Raw genomic sequence first — 21,789 nt, 5'->3', positions numbered from 1 at the left:
TGTTAACGCTCTTTCTTGAAGTCCATAGGGTTCACACCGACGCACCTAGTTTCTGTGAGGTTATTTCACCTGGTCACTGGTTCCCTTCTCTGTTGCATGAGAGTGTGATTCTTCTGTGTACCAGTCTTTCTTCTCTCCGATCCTGCTTTGGGCTTGTTGACAAAACTGAACAGCCTCAGGCTATGGTTGGGGTATAGGAAGGGGAAGGACCAGAGCACCTTGAGATATGTTAAAGCTTTAACAATTTGGTGTCCAGTCCTATCCACAACCTACACCCCATTGTCTCCCCAAAATTATAGCAAGTAATCCCATTTTTGTGAATTTGCAATAGTATAGGTTGAATCGCGGGATCACACAAACTTGCGATTAGCATTGTTTGCAGTAATTGACACCCCCCATCCCTCCAAAGAATATGCATATAAAGGCACAACACTGGAAATCAATATGCCTAGTGTTAGAAAACCACTGGCTTTTTGTTATTGTTTACATTGTATACTGGTAAATTTATTTGGAATGCTACACCTATAATAGGTAAACACATCAGCAAAGCATACATCTTTCCAACCATACAACTAGTTGGAGTGAAAATTTGGTAGCAAAAATAATCGACCATTTGCTCACGAATGATAAAAAAAATGGACAAACACAGTAGTTCTGACAACTTAGTTAAACCAATTTGCATGAATTACCTTTTTCGTCAGTTTCCCGTGTTCGCGAGAAAATGGTGTCTGTAGTCATTTGCTTCCGTATATTACCAGTTTGTTTTCCCAACCAGCCAACTAGTTAGTCGGTTGGAAAGATCACCTTTATTGTGTATGACCAGCTTAAGGCAGTGTCCTAATTTTGAAATAGCTTCAGTTGTCATGTTTTCCTGATGTTTCACCCGTATTTTTTTTTTCTTTTTCAGGCTACCCAATTTTGTTGCCTGTAAAAAAAACAAATTTTCTCCGGATAACACACAGTTTTAGAGAAATTAGTGTGTTTTTCGGTATAAACAGCACCAGTTTCATCCGTGTTTTGGGGGATTTGGTTTTACCTGCCTGAGGCAGGAGAAAGAAAATCCGAGAAAATGCAGCGGTTTGTGGCAGCTTATCGGGGCTAATATGATAGCCTCTGATGGGTCAATTAGTCACAATAATGAACCATGGCTAATTGGATACATCTGTAAGACTTTATTTTGAAAAATTGTGGAAAATCTTTACATTGTTTTATGGCACTGATCCTTCCTAACAAATACTTGGTAATGCTGCACACAATAATATTGTAGATAAAATGCAAATACAGTTCCGAGGGGAAGTTATAAGGAAAGGTGTAGAAACAATAACATACTGAATTACTGGTTTACCACAGGGATCAGCATTACCCAAAGCCTTTTTATTTATTTTTAAATATTTCTGTAAGTACCTTATAGATGGCATGGAAAGTAAGATGCTCATGTATTAAACGGATGAGAAGATATATTATGTATAGGCAATATTGGGGGATTCATTTATGCAATGAGTTTAATGGATTGCCATTCCTAGTGTAGGAAAGGCTTACCACTATGAAATTAACTTAATACCTATTGCTGCTGGTGGTGGTGGAGGAGGTGGGGAACACAGATGAGTCCACATACACCCATACCTCAAATCACCCATTTAGTGCACCACAGAATTTGCTACTTAGCCATACCAAAAAAAGCTCATCTTACATACCTAGTACTCTACTGTATAAGCAAACTAAGATGCAAAACAGAGGAAAAAAGTGCTACAGTGGAAGAAAGTACAGAACTTTTGTTATAGGCTAAAGACAGGTCCAATACGAGTGGTCGATGCCATGCATTATTATGCCTAATCTGCGACTTAATATTAAATTCCTTTGCTACAGAAACAACTAATCCTAAGTAACTAGTACACTATGGGGGTAATTCTGAGTTGATCGCAGCAGCAAGTGTGTTAGCAATTGGGCAAAACCATGTGCACTGCAGGGGGGGGGGGGGGGGGGGGGCAGATATAACATTTGCAGAGAGAGTTAGATTTGGGTGGGTTATTTTGTTTCTGTGCAGGGTAAATACTGGCTGCTTTATTTTTACACTACAATTTAGATTTCAGTTTGAATACACCCCACCCAAATCTAACTCTCTCTGCACATGTTATATCTGCCCCTCCTGCAGTGCACTTGGTTTTGCCCAACTGCTAACAAATTTGCTGCTGCGATCAACTCAGAATTAGGCCCTATGGCCCTCATTCAGAGTTGTTCGTTCGCTAGCCGCTTTTCTCAGCAGTGCACACGCTAAGCTGCCGCCCTCTGGGAGTGAATCTTAGCTTAGCAGAATTGCGAACAAAGTATTCGCAATATTGCAAAAAGATTTTTCTTTGCAGTTTCTGAGTAGCTCGAGACTTACTCTTCCAGTGCAATCAGTTCAGTGCTTGTAGTTCCTGGTTTGACGTCACAAACACACCCAGCGTTAGCCCAGACACTCCCCCATTTCTCCAGCCACTCCCGCGTTTTTCCCAGAAACGGCAGCGTTTTTTCACACACTCCCATAAAACGTCCAGTTTCCGCCCAGAAACACCCACTTCCTGTCAATCACACTCCGATCACCAGAACGAAGAAAAAACCTCGTAATGCCGTGAGTAAAATACCAAACTTCTTAGCAAATTTACTTGGCGCAGCCGCAGTGCGAACATTACGCATGCGCAATTAGCGGAAAATCGCACCGATGCGAAGGAAAATAACGAGCGAACAACTCGGAATGAGGGCCTATGTGCGAACTACTGTAAGATGCAAAACAAGGCATAAATATGCAATATGGGAATTGAGCCATATGGAGCAAAATAATTGTTTGAAGTATGATGACATCTGTACAATTATGAACTGACAGGATTTTTTTCAGCCTATGTACTGCTAAAAGGGGCAAATACATAGTAGACTTTCATTTTAATCATTCTTCTATAAAAGCGATCATTATGGATTGCACAGTATTTGTACACTGTAAAATGTAGTTTACCAGGGAGTCCTTCAAAATGAAAGTTACACACACAGAAATACTTGAAATTCCGTAGCGAAGCACGGGTATTCAGCTAGTTAAAAAAATAGGATTTTAATTACCTACCGGTAAATCCTTTTCTCGTAGTCCACAGAGGATGCTGGGGTTCCATTAAGTACCATGGGGTATAGACGGTCCCTTAGGAGCCATGGGCACTTTAAGAGTTTAATAGTGTGGGGTGGCTCCTTCCTCTATGCCCCTCCTACCAGACTCAGTCTAGAAACTGTGCTTGAGGAGATGGGCATACTTCGAGAGAAGGAAATACACAGATAGTGGTGAGATTCACACCAGCTCACACATAACAAACGGAAAGCCAAGCTAACTAGCTTGAAACGATTCAGCAATGGCTGTACAACAGTACTTAACCAAGTAACAAAGCAGGAAAACGAAGCGCTGGGCGGGCACCGAGCATCTTGTACGGACTACGAGAAAAGGATTTACCGGTAGGTAATTAAAATCCTATTTTGGGTTCCATTTAGTACCATGGGGATGTACCAAAGCTCCCAGTACTGTATCAGGGTAGGAATTACCTTTTTCAGAATGCCTTTCCGAGCTAAGATCTGGCGTTCAACCTCCATGCCATCAAACGTAGCCACGGTAAGTCTTGATAAGTGAACGGCCCCTGTTGAAGATGGTCCTCGCAGAGAGGAAGAGGCCTCGGATCCTCCAGGAGTAAATCCAGAAGATCCGCACACCAAGCCCTTCTTGGCCAGTCCGGAGCAATAAGAATCGCCTGAACTCTTGATCTTTTTATTAGTTTGAGAATCCTTGGGATGAGCGGAAGTGGAGGGAACACATACACTGAGTGGAACACCCACGGAGTCACCAGTGCGTCCACCGCCACTGCTTGCGGGTCTCTCGACCTGGAACAGTACCTCCGAAGCTTCTTGTTGAGGCGAGAGGCCATCATATCTACCTGAGGGACACCCCATCGGCTTGTCACCTCTGCGAACACCTCTGGGTGGAGGCCCCATTCTCCTGGATGGAGATCGTGTCTGCTGAGGAAGTCCGCTTCCCAGTTGTCCACTCCCGGAATGAAGATTGTTGACAGCGCCACCCCGTGCTTTTCTGCCCAGAGGATGATTACCTCTGACATTGCCGCTCTGCTCTTCGTTCCGCCCTGTCGGTTTATGTAGGACACTGCCGTTACATTGTCTGACTGAACCTGAATGGCCTGATCTTGTAGAAGATGTGCCCCCTGCAGAAAGCCGTTGTACACGGCTCTTAGTTCCAGAATGTTCCAAATGTGACTTTGGAAGGTTCAGGATCGACCCATGATCCTGGAGTAGTTGAGTTGAGAGAGCAATGCTCTGTAACAGCTTCTCCCTTTATCAGATCATCCTGATATGGAATAATGTTCACTCCCCACTTGCGGAGTAGCATCGTCTTTGCCATGACATTGGTGAACATCTTCGGTGCTGTGGAGAGGCCAAATGGCGGTGCCTGGAACTGATAGTGACAGTCCAGTAGCGCAAATCTTAGATAAGTCTGGTGAGGCGGCCAGATTGGAATGTGAAGGTATGCATCTTTGATATCCAGGGATACCAGGAATTCCCCCTCCTCCAGACCTGAGATCACCGCTCTCAGAGACTCCATCTTGAATTTAAATTCCCTCAAATAGGGGTTTAAGGATTTTAGGTTTAAAATCGGCATTACCAAACCGTCCAGTTTCGGCACAACAAATAGGTTGGAGTAATAACCCATGCCTCTTAGGTGAGGTGGAACTGGAACAATGACACTTGTGTGTAACAATTTTTTTTTTATGGCTTCCTGTAGGATAGCACTTTCTATCAGCAAAGCTGGTAAGCCTGACTTGAAGAATCTGTGAGGTGGGAGTTCCTGCAACTCCAGTCTGTACCCCTGGGCAACAATATCTTTTACCCAGTGGTCTAGGCAAGAAGACGCCCAGATGTGACTGAAATCTTTTAGTTTGGCTCCCACCTGCACGATTAACAGGCTGGGAGGTCCACCGTTATGCTGAAGATTTAGAGGAATCAGAACCTGGCTTCTTTTCCTGGGAACCTGTTGTTGCAGGTTTTCTGGATTTCCCCCGACCACCTCTAAAGAAAGTGGAAGGGGGTTTGGACTTTTTAACTTTCGCGGTCCGAAAAGACTGCATTGCAGCTGTAGGATAAGATTTCCTAATCAGTGGTGTATCTGAGGGAAGGTAGGTCGACTTACCCGCAGTTGCCGTGGAGATCCAAGCATCCAATGCGTCCCCAAACAGAGCCTGACCTGTGAAGGGTAGGCTCGCCACACTTTTCTTGGATTCCGCATCCGCAGACAAATGGCGCAGCCAGAGTCCTCTGCGTGTCGAGACAGCCATGGAAAAAGCCCTTGCATTAAGTAGGCCAAGGTCCTTCATAGCCTCCACCATGAAACCTGAAGAATCCTGTATGTGACGCAAAAACAATTCAATGTCACTCTTATCTATAGCATCTAATTCCTCTAGTAATGTGCCTGACCACCTTACTATGGCCTTAGAAATCCACGCACAAGCAATAGTGGGCCTTAACGCCTGTAGCTGTGTATAGTGGTTTTAGCGTAGTCTCAATCTTGCGGTCAGCCGGATCTTTTAAACCAGGGACAGGTAAAACCACCTTTTTAGACAACCTAGATACGGAAGCGTTTACTATATACGGGCTTTCCCACTTTCTCCTGTCCTCTTCAGGGAAGGGAAAAGCAATGAGAACCCTTTTTGGGATATGGAATTTGTTTTCCCAGGATTTTTCAAACAAGGAGTTTAACTCCTTAGAAGCAGGGAAGGTAAGGGAGGATTTCTTATTGTCTGTAAAGTAAGCTCAGGTACTTTTCTCAGTAATGTGTAAAATGTCCCTAATGGCCTCAATCATTAGTTGCACCCCCTTAGCAAGGGAAGCATCTCCCCCCTGTCCTCTGAGTCGGTGTCTGTGTCAGCCTGCATTATCTGGGCAAGTGCATGCTTTTAGGATATGTAATGGGGGCCTTCGATGAGGTAGTGGGAGCTGAATACTTCAAAGCAACTACAGATTGTTTTAAAACCTGCATTTCATTCTCATTATGTGACATCCTAGTTGAAATCTGGGATATCATTTCCCTTATAGAATCCACCCATGGGGGTTCGGACTCAGAAGGCTGAGAAGGAATAGGACACACACTCTGCAGCACAAGACACAGAGTTTCTAGACATGGTAATGTGAGATATACAGACACATACACAGGAAAATGTCCGTCACAGTTTCCCCCAGAGTACCTTCAGAGAGTCACAGAGTATAAGGAGTCAGCCACACAGCACCCCAGTAGGAAGTTAATAGAATAAATGTCCGGCACTTACGGAGTAACCTTAATAGGATAAACAGTACTTATAACACTCCCCCCCTGTCTATAACACCCTGGTATCGCAGAGGTATGCTGGAGTTATGAGGAGGGCAGCACTACCTGTCAGCATCTCATCAGTGTGATCTGCAGGGAGAAAATGGAGCTGGTGAGTGCTGGATCCGCTCTGAGAAGTCCCGCCCCCTGTAATGGCACATCGTCCCGCACTTAATAGATTATACTGGCCTGAGGTATTTGTGCTGCTAACAGTGGGATTAGCCCGTTAGCATATTTGACCAGTGTAGGGTATGTGTGCTGGCCCAGGACGCCCCTCACAGCGCCGTACACCAGGTGCCGCTGAGCCTTCCGGAGCGCAGCCTGTCAGAACTGCGCTCCCAGCCTTGTGCCACCATTCCCGTCTGCGACCCGCTTCCCGGGCCGCCGGCATCATACTCACCACTCTTCTTTCTTCTGGCTCTGTTAGGGGGTGGCGGCCGTGCTGCGGGAGTGAGCGGTCGCCTCGTGGGCTTGTGATCAGCACCCTCAGGAGCTCAGTGTCCTGTCAGCGGAGATAGAGAACCATTAACTTCTAGAGTTGGTTCCTACTCCCCCCCCCCCCCCCCCCCCTAAGTCCCACGAAGCAGGGAGGCTGTTGTCAGCAGCCTGCCTGTACCTAATTAAACTCAGAAAATAATAAAACTAGAAAAAATCTTAGGAGCTCCCCTAGCTGTGACCGGCTCCACCGGGCACATTTTCTAAACAGAGTATGGTAGGAAGGGCATAGAGGGAGGAGCCAGCCCACACTATTAAACTCTTAAATTGCCCGTGGCTCCCAAGGGACTCGTCTACACCCCACGGTACTAAATGGAACCCCAGCATCCTAGGACGTAAGAGAAATAAAAATGTGAAAAATACATTGTCAAAGTCCAAAATATTACACAGAGAACATCCAAACTCAACACATTGAGTCGCTATGCTTGTGAATACGCACAGCAATATATATAGTAACATACGCATTTACACAGACACGCCACAAAGAGATATTCAACACATATTTCATACCACACATAAATTAAACATGTCAGGCACCAGACATTATAAGGTTTTAAATTATATAATGGAGTATAACGTCATATATGTGTATTATTGGAGCGGAGCAAGATAGACATGTCATGCTTGGTGTCAAAGTAATCAGATTAATGCGTGGATTCATTTGATGCCTGTGGTTAGATTGTAGCACATTGCAATGAGTAGTTATGATCAAATGTAGGAATATAAAGCCACAATTCTGAAGTGAATAAAAGAACATTCCAAGGAAAGCAGATGGACAGGAAACCAGAGGCCAGCCCCTATGATGTCATCTTCATTGCTTGCATATGAACTGACCAATGACTCATTATGAATGAGAAAGTTCCCTCCCCTGGACCAATAACAGAAGACCCAGTCCCAGACCTATACTCCCCCAAAATATACAGTGTATAGCTGATCTCAGACACAAGAAGGCCTTTTGTTTGCTGGGTGCCGATAGAGATGCTGTTCTGTTCAGTTGCGGTTAGCTGTTGTTGAGGGAGATCCAAAGATGGAGGAAATGGAGCAAAATGTGCATAGTGTGCATTGAGGGAGATGGTAATTGTATGTTGGCCGTGACTGTATGAATTCTTTTGTAACAATTGCTTCCTATGAAAATTTACTTTGTAACTATATATATATATATATATATATATATATATACACACATACACTGTACATGTGATATATTGTATACATATCCTTTTAATAACAAATATATACATCAATGAGCTTTGGAACTCAGACAGATGTGTGCGTTTTCTCTTAAGGGATGTAGAGTTTACGACGTACAGTGCACTTTTATCGTATATGGTAATAAGATGCGCCTTGCGTCAACAACATATTAGCGCTGGCATTTTAAATAATTATTAAGAAAACAATCAGACTCTACAACATTATGGTAAGAACTTACCGTTGATAATGGTATTTTTCCTAAATCCACAGGATCCACGGGATAACAATGGGATATGATGAAGCAACAGCGGATTTGCACTAATCAGTCAAAGCTTTTTCGGCCTCCCAGCATGCAACGGGCCCGTCCATATATCCCCGCCTCCTTGCTCAGGCAAATCAGTTGTATTCCAAAGCTCAAGGCAGGAGCATCATAGACAGCCCTTATAAGTAGTGATGAGCGGATTCGGTTTTACTCGGTTCTCAAAACTGAATCTTATTGGCTATCCAAAACACGTGACATCAGTGAGCCAATAAGATTCGGTTTTGAGAACCGAGTAAAACCGAATCCGCTCATCACTACTTATAAGGCGATAAGAACACACATGCACACCCTTCCGCACAAGAAGGAAGAGGTTAGTAAGTAAAAGGATCCTCAAATCAGGTGCGTCAGGGTAGGATCGCTGTGGACTTAGGAGAAATATGGTTATCAATGGTAAGTTCTTACCATAACGTATATTTCTCCGGCAGGGTCCACTAGTTATCCACAGGATAACAATGGAATTTCCCAAAGCAATTTAGTGGTGGGGACGCTCATTATTGGACAGGAGAATCCTTTGCCCGAATTCAGCGTCATGAGAGGCAAAGTTATCCAAGGCATAATGTCTAATGAATGTGTTCATGGAAGACCATGTGGCTGCCTTACATATCTGTTGTGCTGCCCATGATGGACCTACCTTACGAGTAGAGTAAACAGAGACATCAGCCGGAACAGAGAGATCAGCCTGAGAATATGCTTCTGAAATAGTCATCCGAAGCCATCTTGCCAGCATCTGCTTATTAGCAGGCCATCCTCTCTTGTGAAATCTGTAGAGAATGAAGAGAGAATCTGTCTTTCTCTGACGTCCTAGTGGATGCTGGGTACTCCGTAAGGACCATGGAGTATAGACGGGCTCCACAGGAGACTGGGCACTCTTAAAAGAAAGATTAGGTACTATATCTGGTGTGCACTGGCTCCTCCCTCTATGCCCCTCCTCCAGACCTCAGTTAGTATCTGTGCCCGGCCAGAGCTGGATGCACCCTAGGGGCTCTCCTGAGCTTCCTAGAAAAGAAAGTATTTGTTAGGTTTTTTATTTTCAGTGAGATCTGCTGGCAACAGACTCACTGCTACGTGGAACTGAGGGGAGAGAAGCGAACCTACCTGCATGCAGCTAGCTTGTGCTTCTAAGGCTACTGGACACCATTAGCTCCAGAGGGATCGAACATAGGCCCAGTCCTCGGTCGTCCGGTCCCGGAGCCGCGCCGCCGTCCCCCTTGCAGAGCCAGAAGAACGAAGAGAAGTTGAAAATCGGCGGCTGAAGACTCCGGTCTTCATTAAGGTTGCGCACAGCACTGCAGCTGTGCGCCATTGCTCCCTTAGCACACCACACACTCCGGTCACTGATGGCTGCAGGGCGCTGGAGGGGGGGGCGCCCTGGGCAGCAATTAGATTACCTTACTTGGCGAAAAGCACATAATACAGTCTGATAAACTGTATATGTGCATTAACCCCCGCCATTAAAGTACATAAAAGGACAGAAGCCCGCCGCTGAGGGGGCCGGGCCTTCTTCCTCAGCACGCCGGCGCCATTTTCTCTTCACAGCTCAGCTGGAAGGAAGCTCCCCAGGCTCTCCCCTGCAGTATCCTGGTACACAAAGGGTAAAAAAGAGAGGGGGGCACATAAATTTAGGCGCAAAACTGTGTATATAAGCTGCTATAGGGGAAAAATCACTCAGTATAGTGTACATCCCTGTATTATATAGCGCTGTGGTGTGTGCTGGCATACTCTCTCTCTGTCTCTCCAAAGGGCCTGGTGGGGGAACTGTCTTCAAATAGAGCATCCCCTGTGTGTGTGGTGTGTCGGTACGCGTGTGTCGACATGTCTGAGGTAAAAGGCTCCTCTAAGGAGGTGATAGAGCGGATAAGTGTGTGGGAGGGTGTCTCCGTCAACAACGCCGACACCTGTTTGGATATGTGTAAGTGCTGAAGTAAAATTATTGCACAAAAGGTTAGGAAACAGAAAGGAAATCTACCCTGGTATGTCCCTATGTCACAGAGTCCTTCAGAGTCTCTCTATGTTCACTATCCAAAATAACAAAGTATCGACACGGAGTTTAACTCCACTGTCGACTACGATAATGCAAAGTTACAGCCAAGAGTGCTAAAAGATATTCAATATATGATTATTGGAATAAAAGATGATTTGCATATCACTGATGACTCATCTGTCCCTGACACGAGAGTACACATGTTAAGGGGAAGAATGCTGAGGTAAATTTCCCTCCTCTCATGAGGAAAAAGAGCGGGAATCTCCAGACAAGAGACGGCAGCTTCCCACAAGAGAATTCTCAGGCTGTATCCTTTCCCCACTAGGGCCAGGATGTGTTGAGAAACTTCCCCTTGGGTGTCCTGTTTGCACTAGCTATTCTCAGGGATCCTGCAGATAGCGTGCACATTCTAGTATACTACCCAGACCGGCGATTGTGTCGGCATGGGTTTATAGCGCTGTGGCAGCGTGGACAGGTACCTTATCAGCAGAGATTGAGACCCTAGTATGCATATAAATATTTTAAGATGCTGTCTTAAGTGATAGATATATAATTATAAAGCATGACCAAAGGGACATGAGTATACTGGGTCCTAGAGACAAAAGCTATGTCGATTTCTGCTTGACGTGTCCTGTAGAATATACATTGGACAGATGATGCCGACTTAGGAGGCATATGGAAGGGCTGAGGATTGTGTGGAGAAAGGTTCTCGGGCCTGGTCTCCACAGTTATAGCTGGTAATTCTGATATTTTGCCTTATATTCCTGCACAGCCTAGGAAAGCACGACATTATTAAATGCAGCTTTTCGAATAAAGAAACAAGAAAGTCTGAGGTGCGTCCTTTCTTGTCAGAGCCGGGGGCAGAGGAAAGAAGCTGTACAACACAGCTAGTCCCCAGGAACAGAAGTCCTTCCCGGCCTCTACAAAAATCCACCGCATGTCGCTGGGGCTCCACAGGCGGAGCTAGGCCCGGTGGGGACACGCCTTTGTAAGTTCAGCCACAAGTGGGTTTACTCCCTGTTAGATCCCTGGGCAATAGAAATTGTATCGCAGGGATACAGGCTGGACTGTGAGAAGATGCCCCCTCATCGAGGACCCGGCGGGCTTCCCCCCAAGAGAGGGAGCCAGTGTTAACTGCAATTCGTAAATTGTATCTTCAACAGGTGGTGGTCAAGGGTCCCCTCCTTCAACAAGAGGGTGTTATTATTCGACCATGTTACAATCCCAAAACCAGACGGTTCGGTTAGACCCATATTGAATTAAAATCCCTGAACATATACCTGAAAAGGTTCAGGTTCAAGATGGAATCGCTAAGAGCGGTCATTGCATGCCTGAAATGAATCGGGACATAAGGGATGCATACCTTCGTGTCCCCATTTATCCACCTCATCAGGCGTACCTCAGAATTGTGGTACGGGATTGTCATTACCAATTTCACCAAGGTAATGGCGGATATGATGGTGCTCCTGCGGAAGCAAGGTGTCACTATTATCACATACTTGGATGATCTCCTCATAAAAGCGAGATCAAGAGAGCAGTTGCTGGACAGCGTATCACCTTCTCTGGAAGTGAAACGGCAACACGACTGGATTCTATATATTCCAAAGTCGCAGTTGGTTCCTACAGCTCATCTGCCTCGCCTAGGCATGATCCTAGACACAGACCAGAAGAGGGTTTATCTCCCGATAGAGAGAGCTCATGACACTGGTCAGGAATCCATTGAAAACCAAAACATGTGTCAGTGCATCACTGCACTCGAGTCCTGGGAAGGATGATGGCATCATACGAGGCCATCCCCTTCGGCTGGTTCCATGCAAGGACAATGGGACTTACTGGACAAGTGGTCCGGATCACATCTTCAGATGCATCGGTTAATCACCCTATCCCCCAGGGCCAGGGTGTCTCTCCTGTGGTGGCTGCGGAGTGCTCACCTTCTCGAGGGCCGCAGATTCGGCATTCAGGACTGGGTCCTGGTGACCACGGATGCAAGCCTCCGAGGGTGGGGGGCAGTTACACAGGGAAGAAAATTCCAAGGTTTGTGGTCAAGCCAACAGACTTGCCTTCACATCAATATCCTGGAACTAAGGGCCATATACAACGCCCTAAGTCAAGCGGAGTTCCTGCTTCGCGACCAACCGGTTCTGATCCAGTCAGACCGCAGGGGCTCATGTAAACCGCCAGGGCGGCACAAGGAGCAGGGTGGCGAGGGTAGAAATCACCAGAATTCTTCGCTGGGCGGAGAATCAAGTAAGCGCACTGTCAGCAGTGTTCATTCCGGGAGTGGTCACGACCTCCACCCGGGAAAGTGGTGACTTCATCAGGAAGTCTTCACACAGTTTTGCAAATTGATGGAAACTGCCTCAGGTGGACTACATGGCGTCCCACCTCAATAAAAAGATAAAAAAGGTTTTACGCTGGGTCAAGGGACTCTCAGGCGATAGCTGTGGTTGCACTAGTAACACCGTGGGTGTTCCAGTCGGTCTATATATTCCCTCCTCTTCCTCTCAGACCCAAGGGCTGAGAATTGTAATAAACGGAGGAGTGTGAACAATATTCTTTGCTCCGGATTGGCCAAGAAGGACTCGGTACCCGGAACTGCAAGAAATGCTCCCAGAGGACCCATGGCCTCTGCCTTTCAGTCAGGACATGTTGCAACAGGGACCCTGTCTGATCCAAGACTTACCGCGGCTGCGTTGGACGGCATGGCGGTTGAATGCCGGATCCTAGCGGAAAAGGGCATTCCGGATGCAGTTATTCCTACGCTGATAAAGGCTAGGAAAGACGTGACAGCAAGACTTTTTCACTGTATATGGCGAAAATAGGTTGCTTGGTGTGTGGCCGGGAAGGCCCTACAGAGGAATTCCAGGGGGGTCGATTCCTGCACTTCCTACAGTCAGGAGTGACTAAGGGCCTAAAATTAGGATCCATAAAGGCCAAGATTTCGGCCCTATCCCTTTTTCTCTCAAAAAGAACTGGCTTCACTGCCTGAAGTTCGGACGTTGTTACAGGGGTGCTGCATATTCAGCCCCTTTTGTGCCTCCAGTGGCACCTTGGGATCTTAACGTGTGTTGGATTCCTAAATCCCACTGGTTTGAGCCACTTAAGACCGTGGAGCTAAAATATCTCACGTGGAAAGTGGTCATGCTTTTGGCCTTAGCTTGGACTAGGCGTGTATCAGAATTGGCGGCTTTGTCATGTAAAAGCCCATATCTGATCTTCCATATGGAAAGGGCAGAATGGAGGACTCGTCCCCAATTTCTTCCTAAGGTGGTATCATCGTTTCATTTGAACCGACCTATTGTGGTGCCTACGGCTACTAGGGACTTGGAGGATTCCAAGTTGCTGGACGTAGTCCAGGCCCTGAAACTTTATGTTTCCAGGACGGCTAGAGTCAGAAAAACTGACTCGCTATTTATCCTGCATGCACCCAACAAGCTGGGTGCTCCTGCTTCAAAGCAGACTATTGCTCGCTGGATCTGTAGCACCATTCAGCTTGCACATTCTGCGGCTGGACTGCCGCATCCTAAATCAGTAAAAGCCCATTCCACGAGGAAGGTGGGCTCTTCTTGGGCGGCTGCCCGAGGGGTCTCGGCTTTACAACTTTGCCGAGCTGCTACTTGGTCGGGTTCAAACACTTTTGCAAAATTCTACAAGTTTGATACCCTGGCTGAGGAGGACCTTGAGTTTGCTCATTCGGTGCTGCAGAGTCATCCGCACTCTCCCGCCCGTTTGGGAGCTTTGGTATAATCCCCATGGTCCTTACGGAGTACCCAGCATCCACTAGGACGTCAGAGAAAATAAGAATTTACTCACCGGTAATTCTATTTCTCGTAGTCCGTAGTGGATGCTGGGAGCCCGTCCCAAGTGCGGACTCTCTGCAATACATGTATATAGTTATTGCTTAACTAAAGGGTTATTGTATGAGCCATCTGTTGAGAGAGGCTCAGTTATTGTTCATACTGTTAACTGGGTATAGTCTATCACGAGTTGTACAGTGTGATTGGTGTGGCTGGTATGAGTCTTACCCTGGATTCCAAATCCTTTCCTATTAATGTCAGCTCTTCCGGGCACAGTTTCCCTAACTGAGGTCTGGAGGAGGGGCATAGAGGGAGGAGCCAGTGCACACCAGATATAGTACCTAATCTTTCTTTTAAGAGTGCCCAGTCTCCTGCGGAGCCCGTCTATACCCCATGGTCCTTACGGAGTACCCAGCATCCACTACGGAATACGAGAAATAGAATTACCAGTGAGTAAATTCTTATTTTCTGATGGCACTGGTACGATCCACGTAGATCCTTAATGCACAGACCACGTCCAGTAATGCATATCCCGCAGAAAGGCCCAGTACCTGGAAAGCCGGGACTACAATTTCTTCATTAAGGTGGAATTTAGACACCACCTTCGGAAGATACCCACCAGATCTAGTTCTAAGAACTGCTATATCTGGATAAAAAATCAGAAATGGGGAATGACATGATAATGCCCCTAAATCTGATACTCTTCTAGCTGACGCCATAGCCAGTAGAAAGAGAATTTTAGCTGTCAACCATTTAAGATCCACTTTATTAAGTGGTTCAAACGGGGCAACTTGAAGGGCTTTCAGGACTAGACTTAAGTCCCAAGGCACAGTAGGAGGAACAAAAGGAGGTTGAATGCACAGCACTCCATGGAAAAAAGGACGCACATCCTGTAAATTTGCAATTTTCTTTTGGAACCATACAGTCAATGCTGATACTTGCACTCTCAAGGAAGCCACCTTCAAACCATTATGCATCCTGCCTGAAGGAATGCAAAGACCCTGGAAACTCTGAAAGCCTTAGGGTCCATTATCCATTCACTGCACCAATGAATATAGGCTTGCCATATTCGGTGCTAAATGCGAGCTGAGGAAGATTTCCTTGCTGAGCATAGTTTGAATTACCTGTTGTGAGAATCATCTTGACTTCAGGATAAAGGTTTCAAGAGCCACGCCGTCAAAGACAGTCGATACAGATGTCTGCGATGACAAGGACACTGCATCAGTAGATCTAGACATTGAGGGAGCAGAAGTGGAGCATCCATCGACATTCTCTGCAGATCTGTGTACCAATGTCTTCTGGGCTAAGCCGGAGCTATTAGTATCATGGCACCTATTCCTTGCTTTATCTTTCTCACCACCCTGGGTATTAGGGTGACTGGAGGAAACACATAAGTCAGATGAAAATCCCATCTCACCGACAGGGCATCCACAAAGATCGCTCTGGGATCCTTTGTTCTTGACCCATATGCGAGCACTGTTGTTGTTCAGATGGGACGCCATTAGATCTATCTCTGGCAACCCCCACTTGTCTACTAGAGTCTGGAAGACCTCCGGGTGTAGAGCCCATTCATTTACGTGAATAGCGTGTCGGCTGAGAAAGTCCGCTTTCCAGTTTAGGACTCCCGGAACGAACACTGTGGACAAGGCTGGATGAAGTTTTACCCACTTTAGTATGTGACTTACCTTCTTCATCGCATTTCGGCTGCAAGTTACTCCTTGATGGTTGAGGTACGCTACTGCCGTCGTATTGTCCAAGCAGATCTGGACTGGTTTTCCCTGAAGAATGTCCTTTGCCTGAATCAGTGCCATGTATATGGCCTGAAGTTCCAATATATTTATTGGCAGACAACTTTCTTCCTCAGTCCATTGCCCCTGAAAACACAACCTTACTGACACTGCTCCCCAGCCCTGGATACTGGCAACTGTTGTCAGAATTTCCCAATCTGATATCCAAAAGGGTCTCCCCTTGTCCAGATGGGATGTCTGTAGCCACCAGGCTAATGACCTTCTTACTTCTATCGTAAGTCTGTTTTTAGCGTCTGATGCCACCCATTCCATTTGGCAAGAATCAGATGCTGCAGAGGCCTCAAGTGAAATTGTGCATACTCCACCATGTCGAATGTTGACACCATCAAACCCATCACGCGCATTGCTGTGTGAATGGATACCTTTTGACTGTGTAACAAGTCCTGAATCCTTGACTGAACCTTGGATATCTTGTTCAGAAGTAAAATTACTCTCTGAAGACTTGAATCCAGTACAGCCCCAAAGTGAGTCATCTGTTGTGACGGAACCAGAGACCATTTTGCCCAATTTATGGGCCACCCGTAGTTCTGCAGACACGTTATTGTTTGTTGCAGATGACATAAGAGCAATTCCTGCGTATGTGCCAGGATTAAAAGATCATCGAGGTATGGAAATATTCTTATTCCCTGCTGGCGGAGATAAACTACCATAATCACCATAATCTTGGTAAATACTCTGGGAGCTGTGGCTAACCCAAAAAGTAGGTCCTGAAACTGAAAATGCTGTTGGAGGAAAGTGAACCTAAGATAGCACTGATGGGACAGTGCTATAGGGACATGTAGGTAAGCATCCTGTATATCCAGGGATACCATATAATCACCTGGCTCCATGGCCAAAATGATGGAACATAACATCTCCATGTGAAACCGAGGTACCCAAATGTATTTGTTCAGTACTTTGAGATTGAGAATGGGCCGAAATGACCAATTTTGAATCTGAACTAAAAACAGGTTGGAGTAAAAACCCTGTCCTCGTTGCGCAGGAGGAACTGGAACGACTACTCCTGACTGAAGCAATTTCTGAACTGCCTCTAACAAAGCCATGGCCTTTGTCTCTACCTGAGACAAGCTGGTACAAAAAACCCTTCGAGGAGGGTGCTTCTTGAAGGCAAAAGCATAACCTAGAGATACCGCTTCCTGCACCCAGGAATCTGTTGTAGACTGCTGCAAGATCTGTGCAAACTGAAGAAGTCGGCCCCCACCGTGGTGTCCCCCAGGTGAAGGCCCGCACCATCAGGCTAATGACTTATTATGTTTTCCTCACTGGTCCACTGGTAGCCCAATGCTTTTTAGTCTTACCAGACTCCAAGATTGGGGTTGCTTGCCATCACTTTTTCTTTTAGCTTTTCCTTGAGACCGAAAGGGACGAAAAGCCGGAAATTTAGGTTTGAAATTGTATGTAGAAGGAAACTTAACCTTCTTGGAGTCTGCTTCTGACTCCAGAATATCTGTCAATTCTTTATCAAAAAGAATATCTCCAGAAAAGGGCAAAGATTCCAACACCTTCTTAGATTCTGAATCAGCTTTCCACATGCGTAGCCAAACTGCTCTGTGAGCAGCTATTGTTGAAGCTGATGCCCTGGAGGCAATAGTACCCATATCCAATGCTGCTTCTTCCAAGAACATTGCAGCCTGTTTTATATGAGTATATGGGATTTCTGCTCTCTAGAAGCTATAGAAAAATCTCCCTCCAATGCATCAGCCCAGGCAGCCACTGCCTTTGCCATCCAAGCTGAAGCCATGGCTGGACTTATGACTGCCCCATACAGGGAAAAAATGTTTGTTTGTTTTTAGAAAACCATCAACTCTCCTATCCGTGACATCATTTAATGATGTTGAAGGCAAAGGTAATGTAGATCGAATTACATGTGTATCTTCTTTAGGAGCCACCTCCCTTTTTAAACAATCCCCAGCTGGAAGAGGATAATTGGAATTCTAAACTTATTAGGCGTAGCCCAGGCCCTCTTCCATAATTTCTGTCAGCTGATCTGACCCTAGAAACTCAGTCTTAACGGTTTTGGGACATTTAAACACAGGTGCCTTGGTTTTTAACACAGGCTCTGCTGAATCCTCTAAGGATGGTATGGCTTTTATTGCTTTAATTAACTCAGCTATATCCACTGAGCTGAGATCTTCCTCCTCCTCTTCGTATGCCGAAGTAGAATTGAGCTTTCATCTTCCGTTGAATCCTCATCTGAATCATGTGTAGCCTGTGAGGGTGAAGATTTACTTACCACCGGCTTATCAGCTTGTTTCTTTTGAGAAGCTGCTGCTGGAAGTGATACACCATAGGTGGGGAGATGCATGTAAGGGTTATAGTGTAACCTATCCCTGGTACAAGAGTTGGAGGAATTATCCATTCAGCTATACTGGATAAAGTCTGTGGGAACACAGCACAGGGTGGATTCATCTGCATCTGAACCTGCCTTGTATTTTTCAATAACCCCTGGTGAAAGCTAAAACAATTTGCATACAAACCATCCTGAACCAGATCCTGAGAGGATAACACAGCTTTGTATGACAAACATGATATGAGTGTTGGTGTTGCTATGAGTGTACCGTCCTCACCTTTGCCGCTCTTAGACATAATAATCAACACTTCCACAGTGTACTACACAACTTGTGACTGTAACCACTATAAACTTCTTCTTAAAGTGACATACAATCCGACCCATGCACCCACATTGAGGATTAGAATAAAACAAAATGACAGAAATATAGTAAAGTCAGCAATCACACTAGCAGTCACATATTATACATTAGTATAAAAAAAAAAGTTTTTATTGAATTTTCGTGTTGCAAAACAGGGATGCAGAAAGAAGTAAAAAAGGGGGGGGGGGAGTAGGTACATGAATACATGAGACAACGCTATGACAGACATGTGCAGACAGTTCAAAGTCAATCAAACAGGTACATCATAAGAAATACAAAAAATTAAGGGAAAGGCGGCAATGGGCATATTATAAATACAACACAAAAAGGTCATCCCAGGTTTAGGGGGGGGGGGGAGGGGGCCTCATCGGCCGATAGGACTGGAGGGAGCATGTCTAAGGGAGGGGAACGTAATATCAGTGTAGCACCCTCACCCTCCGTGGTAAACAGATGCCAAGGCATCCAACGCACAAAGGGAGATTTAGCGGAGAAGTGCAGCTGTATTTTGTGTAACCCCTTCAACAGGGGAGGTGGTGTGGGCTGTTTCCAGTTTTGGGCTAAAGCCGCACCTGCGGCGAGACAGATATGGCCTAGGACATAGTGTAGATGTGCACCCACGGATCGTGGGTATACATTCAATAAAGCTATAAGGGGGGAGGGGGACAAGTCAAGATTCAAAACTTTGCTGATAAGCCCAAATACCTCCAACCAGTACAATTGAATTTGGGAACATGACCAAAAAATATGGAAGAGGTGGCCTACCTCTCCGCATAGACGCCAACAAAACTTCGAACATGCAGGCCAAATCGTATGCAACCTTTCCGGTGTGAGGTATAATCTATGAAGTAGCTTGACATGCATTTCGGAGAAAATTCAGGAATTTAGACATAGTAAAAGAGGACATAAAAATGTGTTGCCATTGAGAATCATGGAGAACACAGCCAACATCCGCCTCCCACCTGATTTGGGCTCTAGATTTAGAAACGGGGAGTAGTGAGAGTAATGTTCTATACCAGAAGGAAATCTCCCCCCTAGAAGTAGCACTAGGAAATCGGCCTATGGCGTTCAGAATACCAGGGTGTGGGGGGGGGGGGGGGGGGGTAAGGTGGAGGCTAGTCCACCAGTGCTGGATTTGATAATATCGAAGCCTCTCAGAGTCAGGCAGAGAGAAGCGTCCCTGAATATCACAGACCCATTAAACAAGTCTCCCAGGACCACCATCCCCCTGGACCGCCAGCCTGCCAGATTAAGGTTAGGGACTAGGGCGACCACCGTTCGTAGTGATATCAAAGACATATTATGATAAGAGGGGGGTATGGCCGCAGTCAATTTGTCCCAAACCTGGAACGTGGCTCGGGTAGAGGGAAGGAGGTTTAAGCTCTGTGGGCAAAGGGGTTTGGGGATCCAAAAGAGATCTTTCAGGGGAAAACAGGGGCAGGTCGCCTCTTCCAGACACGTCCACCCCGGACATACATCTTTGTAGAATTCTTTAATCTGGGCCAGAAGGCAGGCCTCCTGGTACAGTAGTAAATTAGGCATATCCAGGCCACCGGCTCTCCTCGGTAGAGACATCCTCGCGCGAGCAAGTTTAGGCGAGCGCGAAGACCATATATAATTAGTGAGGATTGTAGTGGCCTTATCTAGATATTTCTTGGGGAAAATAAAAGGGATAGTTCGGAATAGGAACATTAATTTAGGGTGCAACAACATCTTAAAAGCGGCCAGACGCCCCAACCAAGAAACTTCATAGTTGAGCCATGATTTGGTGAACATCTGAAGGGAGGACAGCAGAGAAGGAAGATTAACCTCAAATACAGAAGAGTTAGATGGGGGGATGTAGATACCTAGATATCGTATCGAGGATGTTTGCCAGTTATATGGGTACTTAGCGCGTAATGGGGGCAAGGAGTGAGTGAGATTAATGGGCAAAGCATCGGTCTTAGAGGCGTTTAATTTATAATAGGATGCTGCAGAGTACATATCTAAAATATTGTGCAAATGGGGAAGTGTAGTGGAAGGGTCTGTTACAAATAAAAGAACATCGTCCGCGAACAAACATAGTTTGTGGAGCGAGGCGCCTAATCGCAGTCCAGGGAACTGCGGGTCCGCTAGAAGCCTAGCTGCCAGTGGCTCAATGGCCAGTACAAAAATGAGAGGGGAGACAGGGCAGCCCTGGCGGGTGCCATTGTAAATTGGAAAAGAGCGAGATAAAAAAAACATTACTGAAGACTCGGGCCGACGGGGAGCTATACAGGGCTAATATCGAAGAGAGGATGCAATCGCGCAGGCCAAATTTTAGTAGGACTTCTCGCATATAAGACCAGTTTAAAAGATCAATAGCCTTCTCTGCGTCCAAAGATAGCAGAAGGAGACCATGCTTAGGGGCTAGGGAATCGACAAGGTTAAAAACCCTGCGTGTATTATCAGACGCTTGTCTTCCCGGGATAAAGCCAACCTGGTCCGGATGTATCAGGGAGGGGAGGAGGGCGTTCAATCGAGAAGCTATCAATTTAGCATATATTTTAATGTCCCCATTCAGTAACGCAATGGGACGGTAATTTTGACAAGATGTCACATCTTTGCCCGGTTTAGGGATCGTGACAATACGCGCCTCGAGCATCTCCTCAGGGAGGATGCTCTGAGAGGTAATGTCGTTGTAAACTGCGACCAAAGAGGGAGCTAGGAGGTCTTGGAGCGAAACATAAAAGTCATTAATAAAGGCATCGGGGCCCGGCGCCTTACCTCGAGGAAGGGACTTGATCACTTGGAGGGTTTCCGATAAGGACCATGGGGCATTCAATAATACTAATTGATCATCTGAGATAGTTGGGAAGTTTATATCAGCTAAGAAGGAGTTGATAGAGGAGGGGGTAGGCTGGGGGGTGGCAGGATCAGTCGAGAGGTTATAAAGTTGGGAGTAGAAGTTGGCAAACTGATTCGCTATCTCCCTTGGGTTAGAAATTTTGGTGCCTGTGGGGGATACAATGAGCTTGATTCTATTCCGAGCCTGCTGAGCCCTAAGCTTACGGGCGAGCATTTTCCCCAGCCTGTTCCCCGCTAGATAAAACTTCTGACGCATCCTATTTAATGAAGCCTGGGTGCGCGCCATAAGTAATTTCTGGAGTTGGGACCTAATGTCGGCTAACTGCTTCTGTAGGGTTTTCG

This window comes from Pseudophryne corroboree, chromosome 8, assembly GCF_028390025.1.
Source record: "Pseudophryne corroboree isolate aPseCor3 chromosome 8, aPseCor3.hap2, whole genome shotgun sequence".
Lineage (NCBI taxonomy): Eukaryota > Metazoa > Chordata > Amphibia > Anura > Myobatrachidae > Pseudophryne > Pseudophryne corroboree.
The sequence above is the reverse complement of the archived record's forward strand: the minus strand, read 5'-3'. Positions refer to the sequence as shown.